The following is a 5,986-nucleotide window of genomic DNA, read 5'->3' as shown; positions in this document are numbered from 1 at the left end:
CACTGTGGCTGTGTTTCTGTGCGTTGTGCTTTTGTTCTGCAGGCTGGGCGGGCAGAGCAGGGTGCTGGCATCCAGGCTCACCCAGAGGGGAGGGGGACCTCCAGGGGGAGGGGAGCACTCAGGGGATCGGGAGGAGAGTGTGGGCCAGGTGACCTGCCAGGCGAGAGAAAGTCGGGGAACCTGGACAGCATTTGGGGACAGCATGACAGCAGCCGCTCGCTCCCCTCTGAGCCCCAGCCCCCAGCAAGCGGGCCTCTGGCCCCAGGTCTGGGAGCAGCGTGGAAGTGGACGTTGGCTCTGCCTCCCTGGCAGCACCCCACCTCCCTTTGTCTCTCCAGCCAGAGGTGGGCCTGTGGGGATGCTAATCTCAGAGCCATCTCTCCATCTAAGGTTGCTAGAAATTCAGCAAACAAAAGATAGACTTAGAAAACAAAAAAATTAAAAAAAAATAATATGGCCAGTTAAATGTGAGTTTCAATTTCCAATAAATAAATGTTGCCTAGGATATACTTATATCAAAAGTTATGTGTCACTTACCTAGCATTCGCATTTCACTGGGCGTCCTAAATTCTATGTGGTAACCGACTGCCACCAGACATGCTGTTTACTTCTCTATCGTCACGCAGCCAGTTGCCACATTCAACACAGCACTGCAAACATTGCCAGTGGATCCTGACTTCCTCGTGGACCCTACTGTGTCGGGAAAAACAAACAAACGCTCCCTGGAAGGAAACATCATGAGTTGTTAGTAGTGCCTGTCTCTGATTGGTGGGCTTATGGGTGGTTTTCAATTTTTTGTCTTTAATTTTTTTTTTTTTTTTTAGACTGAGTCTCACTCTGTTGCCCAGGCTGGAATGCAGTGGCATGATCTCAGCTCACTGCAACCTCTGCCTCCCGGGTTCAAGGGATTCCCCTGCCTCAGCCTCCCAAGCGACTGGGATTATAGATGTGTGCCATCATGCCCAGCTAATTTTTGTATTTTTGGTAAAGATGGTGTTTTGCCATATTGGCCAGGCTGGTCTTGAACTCCTGACCTCAGGAGATCTGCCTGCTTTGGGCATCCAAAGTGCTAGGATTACAGGCATCAGCCACAGCACCTGGCTTGTCTTTAATTTTTTGTTTATACTTTTCTATACCTTCTAATTGTTGTCAACCAACACGTATATCCCAGAAAATGTTTTAATGATTAAAATAAAACAATTGCCCTTTCCTCCTTGGAGCCCTGTCCACAAGAGCAGCTTCTGCAGATGTGGGAAGGAGGAGAAGACTTTGTACCTGGGTCCCGGGCCACATGAATAATTAACCCTGTCTAGGGAGCCTTGGGGGTCTGATGAGGCCAGGGCTTGACGGAAAGCAGCAGAGCATGCCAGGATCCAGGCTTGTCGGTACCAGGGTCCCCGGAAATGGTCCCCAATGGGGGAGGAACCAGTAGCCATCACCCCCAACCCCCAGCCACCGCCCCCCGCCATGTGAGCGAGGTGGCATCTGATTTTCCACACACACCTCCCCATGTCGCTGGACACAGGCAAGGCCACCCAACCCCCAAGTCAGAGTCACCTGGACAGACGGACACCAGGCACCTTAGCACTTCCATGGCCAGAGGCCTCCTGAGGTGGGAACCGAGTTCTAGCCCATCCCAGGCCATCCCCTCCAGGACCTTCCTGGGGGAATGGGGAGACCAGGCTTAGAGGAAGGCTCCACACCCCAGGTCCAGACAGGGGTGAGGGGGAAGAGGGGTGAGCACCTGTGTTAGGCACTTTGAACTCTCCAGGTCAGGTGACTGCATCCAGCTGAGACTCCTGGCCTCACCTCCAGTGTGGAATGAGCAGCCGGTCCTGTCCCATCCACCCCTCCCGTGCTGCAGAACAGAACGGGAACGGCAAGACGGCAAGTCCCCATGTGCTGTCTCCCTGCCTTTCTACAGCACCGGTGGCACAAATGCTGGGGACAGTGCCAGCCCCACTCACAGGAGAGCTGCTGGGCCGGCTCCGAGGCTCCCACCAGACCCCACAGGCGAGTGGAGAACTCTCCTCAGGAGTGAGGGGCGGTGCCCCCCAGAGGGGCCTCCACATCTTTGGCAAGTTGCACGCCCACTTCAAAGAAACCCGGGAGAGGAAGGCCCTTACTGTTTCCTTCTTCTAAGGATGTCAGCCCCAAGGACACCTTGGGGGCTTCTCCTCCCAGGCTCTCTGTTTATAGATAAGGACACTGAGGCACAGAAAAGCTGGGTGACTTCCCAGGGTCACAGAGCGGCATTGTAAAAACAAGCCTCTGTGGGATCTCCCAGCTCCGGTTTCCCTCCCACCCGGAGCGGCTCCTCGCTCCTCGTCCTCTCTCCCCTCTCTCCTCTTTGCACCCCTCCCGTGTCCTGGAGCAGGCAGGTCCCACGTGTCTCCTGTGCTGAGAGGAGGAGGGGGCAGGAGAGGAAGAGAGGGGTGCAGGGCACGGGGAAGGTGCCCTCCAACCTCAGGAGCTCACGAATCCATTCAAGAGCGCCCTTTCACTGGGCCCCATGGCTTCCGAAGAGTGGCTGCGATGGGAGCGGTGACTGGAAAGTTTTGGGTGCCAGTTTCTGAGTTGGGACATTTTATGTGAGTGGATTGTGCGGTTGGCAGGTGGGGCTGCCTGCCCGGTGCCCACAAAACTCAGGCGGAGGTTACTGCTGACAAGGAACTCAGGGAAACCCAAAATTCACAGGAGATAAAACAGCTGCTAAATAAGCTCTGTTGTGTCTATACGATGGAATTCTACCAAAAGTCACGCTGCAGAAGAACCTTCACTGACGTAAGAAAGCATTGAGCACTGTTACTGAAACAAAAACGGAGATGGCGAGGTGGGACGTAGATTATGACACCCATTTATCTAAAAGGAAAAGAATATGAATTCATCTGCATAGACAAGAATCTGCAAAATGTTAATTTGTAGAAAGGGAGGAGTTTTTTCCATGTATTTTCCAGTTTCTCTACAATGAGCAAACACTCCTTTTTTTTTTAATCATTAAAACGACACTTTTTAATGGAAGAGAAGAGACTACCCATGTACAAAGGACTGCGAACAGGTCTGAAAGTGAATTCAGGTGACCTGTGTTGAATGTCTCGGAAGAATCTTGAATCTAACCAGGGCCTGTTGCAAGTTTCCTGGCCACTGTTTAGCAGCAAGTGCAGACCTCAGGGAGAGCAGGAGTGAGTGGCACATCCACTCCTGAACCAGGCCCTTTAAAATGGGACCATCACCAAGAAGAAGGGCAGCCAGGTTCTGGAAGGACTGGTCTCTGCAGCAGGCAGCCTGTGTCATGCCTCCGTCCGTGGTCTCTGCAGTGGACAGTCTGTGTCATGCCTCCGTCCACGGCCCCTGCAGTAGACAGTTTGTGTCACGCCTCAATCTGTGGTCTCTGCAGTGGACAGTCTGTGTGACGCCTCCGTCCGTGGTTTTTGCAGTGGACGGTCTGTGTCATGCCTCCGTCCATGTCTTCCAGCAACACCACCTCTGCTTTGCACAATCACTCCACCTCCCCACACGACCTGCCCTGCTTTATATGCACACAGCACACACCTGTGCACATGCAAACATCTGCTTTCACACATGTACACACTCACTGAGGTGAACAGGCACACTCAGGCACGCACACACTCACATTTGGTACATGCAGCTCCTGAGGGGCAAGGCTGACCTCCTTCTCAGGAACAGACACAAGACTGAGGGCTGAGTCACTCAGACACTTTGCCCCTCGGGCCCCACGGATGGATTTAGGGGTGAACTGTGAATCCCTGTGAGATTCCTTGCTGCCACGCATTCCTGCTGATGAGAAACAAAGTCTTTGAGGGATGCTGGACAAGGCAGGAGTTTGTGATAAAAGAGCTGTGAGAGGAGAAGCCCCTTTGCCACCTGCCCTCCTTTCTGCATTGGATGTTGTCCTCAATGGACATGATGCCTGGAGCCCCTGCAGCCACCTTGCCTCCATGGGGCAAGCCAGGAAAACCTCACCGACTTAATGGCTTCCCTCCAGCCTTTCCAAAGCCTTGCTCTGGCCTCAGAGAGTCAGGAATTCTGTCACTTAAGGCCCAGAGCACCCTGCTGCTCCCTTCACTCCAGAACCAGAGCCACATGGCTAACAGGCAAAGGGTCAGGAACATAGCTCGCGTTTTCTGCTCTCTGCGCTTGGTCATTCCGCATAGAATTTGGCTCCAAGGCCTGGCCTGACACCTTCGCACCAAGGTGCCGTAAATGAAACCTTTACTCCTCAGACTTCCTCACCTCTGCATTCCCACGGATCCGCAATCTTCTATTTGTAAAATGATTCCCAGTTGTCACGGAGACCAGGGCACCGCGGTGGAGCTGGAATGTTAGGTGGGGTCCAAGGTTCAGTCCTGGGGGTAGGGAGTGGGGCAGGCGGCTTCACTGGGCCCTTTATCTGCCTGATTCTCATCTTTCTTACACAATAGTCTACTCATTATTCCTTCCCTGAGGGCCAGGACACAGGCCTGCCCGGGGTCACAGTCCCTGTCTTTACAAGTCATCTCCTTCTGGCTCCTGGGTGTGCCTGAGCTCAAGGGAGCCTCCAAGCAAACTTGGCAGGGGGTGTCCCCAGGGCAGAGGTGGGGCCCTGGCTCAGCACCCCCAGAACTCACAAGGTGGGGGCAGGGGATCCTGCACCTGACCTTCACCTTCGTGTGGATCAGATCAGAGCAGAAGTTCTATTTCTGGAACCGTCAGACCTGCTGACCTCCAGTCAATGGCAGAGGCCGGAAGGCAGGCAGAAATACAAGATGCAGCTCTTGTTACGCCTCCTGCACAGACCAACCTAGTTTTGGCTCCACACAGCCGCTCACTCTTTCACTCAACACGTGTTTCCGAGCATCTTCTATGTGCCTTTTCTCTATCATCAGGTGGGGGCCCCTGCGGTGGGCAGCATAACGGCCGCTGCAAAGATGCCAAATCTTATCCCCAGAGCTTCCGCAGAGATCTTGCAGATGTGATTCAAGTGAGGATCTTGAGAGGGGAGATTCTCCTCCGTCAGCCGGGGGGTCCAGTGTCATCCCAGGGTCCTTGTGAGAGGGAGGAAGGGAGGTGGAGGAGGCGATGCGAGGATGAAGCAAAGGTCGGAGTGATGTGGTCTGCTGCGGGGACCCTGAGGCATGCAGGCGGCCTCTGGAAGCTGAAAAGGCAGGAAGGCAGCTTCTCCCCTGAGCCTCCAGAAGAACCTGGCCCTGCTGACCGTGGCCCAGGAGCCCCTTCCCCCATTGGGGCCTGTAGAAGGAAGAAATGACTGTTCACAGATTTTACCCCACAAGACCCATTTCAGCATTCTGATTTTGAGAACCATAAGATAGTGTGTGTTGTTTAAGCCTCCAAGTCTGTGGATATTCATTACAGCAGCCTTGGGAAACCGACACGGCCTCCCCCTAATCCTCCCTCCCACCCCCACCTACACCTGAACCCTCCCCTTGCTCCTCTGCCGATTCACAGGGATTCACACTCTTCCTACTTGCAGCTGTGACATGGGAAACATCCTCCACCAGGCCTTCTCTCACAGTGCGGCCTCTGCACACAGATTATCCACCTGTAGACCTGGATGGGACCCTCGAGGCTCCCTACTCTGACCATCTGGTTTTATCGCTGAGGAACCAGAAGCCGAGGCAGGTAAATTGGTGCAGCCTAAAGGCCCCCATCCCTCCAAGTGCCCACAACTTAGATGTCCACGACAGCAACACTGGCCTACTGCAAAGACCCAGCCCAGAGAAACGAGGTGCCACTGTATGTCTGAAAAGGGGGTCCTCGGCCTCACTAGGGAGCACCTTCCTCCCTCAGGGCCTTGACGGTGAAGAGCAGGCTGTTTCCCTCTTCAGGACCCCAAAAGCCACCTGTGCATAGGAAGAGGGTCAAGAGGCTCATCTGGAATCCCTCCTCACTCACTGCACGGAGGACCTGACCCTGTTCCCGTCACTGGTTCTGAATCCATCAGCCCAACAAGACAGATCTCTCCAGC

The 5,986-nt window shown here is 54.2% G+C and overlaps 1 long non-coding RNA gene across 2 annotated transcripts; it reads right to left on the bottom strand.

Annotated features, from left to right (window-relative positions):
• Nucleotides 1-3,264: 3,264 nt before the first annotated feature.
• Nucleotides 3,265-4,284, bottom strand: LOC116481799 (uncharacterized). 2 transcript variants are annotated; one of them, XR_009209579.1, is made up of 3 exons: nt 4,255-4,284; nt 3,671-3,795; nt 3,265-3,351 (listed from the first exon to the last, which is right to left on the bottom strand). It is a non-coding gene; the product is annotated as an uncharacterized LOC116481799 (long non-coding RNA). The 2 variants fall into 2 exon arrangements; XR_009209578.1 differs by having other exon boundaries at nt 3,271-3,391; nt 3,635-3,795.
• Between the last annotated feature and the right edge of the window lie 1,702 nt (nt 4,285-5,986).

Source organism: Hylobates moloch, unplaced genomic scaffold (assembly GCF_009828535.3).
Source record: "Hylobates moloch isolate HMO894 unplaced genomic scaffold, HMol_V3 SCAFFOLD_14, whole genome shotgun sequence".
NCBI classification, from domain to species: Eukaryota; Metazoa; Chordata; class Mammalia; order Primates; family Hylobatidae; genus Hylobates; species Hylobates moloch.
This window is presented reverse-complemented; position numbering and strand designations above follow the sequence as displayed.